The sequence below is a fragment of the Myotis davidii genome, unplaced genomic scaffold, assembly GCF_000327345.1.
Source record: "Myotis davidii unplaced genomic scaffold, ASM32734v1 scaffold6064, whole genome shotgun sequence".
Lineage (NCBI taxonomy): Eukaryota > Metazoa > Chordata > Mammalia > Chiroptera > Vespertilionidae > Myotis > Myotis davidii.
Window position 1 is genome coordinate 8963 of NW_006295409.1, and position 865 is coordinate 9827.

Genomic DNA, 865 nt, shown 5'->3' on the forward strand with positions numbered 1-865 from the left:
ATGCAAAAAAAAAATGAAACTAGAACACCAACTTACACCATAACAAGAATAAAGTCAAAATGGATAAAAGACTTAAATGTAAGTTATGAAAACATAAAAATCCTAGAAGAAACCATAGGCATCAAAATCTCAGACATTTCTTATAGCAATATGTTTGCAGACATATCTCCTTGGGCAATGGAAACTAGGAAGATAAACAAATAGGACTGCATCAAAATTATAAATTTCCTGCACAGCAAAAGAAACCATCAACAAAATGAAAAGGGAGTCCACTGTATGGGAGAACATATTTGGCAATGATACATCTGATAAAGGGTTTATATTCAAAATATATAAGGAACTCATACAACTTAACAAAAGGAAAACAACCCAATTAATATATGGGCAAAGGACCTAAATTACCACTTCCTCAAAGGGAACATACATATGACCAAGATAAATATGAGAAAATGCTCAAGTCACTAATTCTCCAAGAGATGCAAATTAACAAGAAAATGAGGTATCACCCCACACCTGTTAGAATGATTATCATAAACAAACCAACATGTTGGGTGTGGAGCACTTGAGGATGTAGAGAAAAGTGAACCCCAGTACAGTGCTGGTGGGAATGGAGACTGGTGCAACCACTATGGAAAACACTATGGTTTTTCTTCAAAAAAATAACTATGGAACTGCCATTAAACCCAGTGATCCCACTTATAGAAATATATCCTAAGGGACTAGAAACAACAATCAAAAGGGATGTCTGCACCCCTGTGTTCATAGAAGCACAATTTACAGTAGCTAATAATTGGAAACAGCCCAAGAGACCATCAGTAGATGAGTGGATAAAAAACCTGTAGTATATTTATACAACAAAGTATTA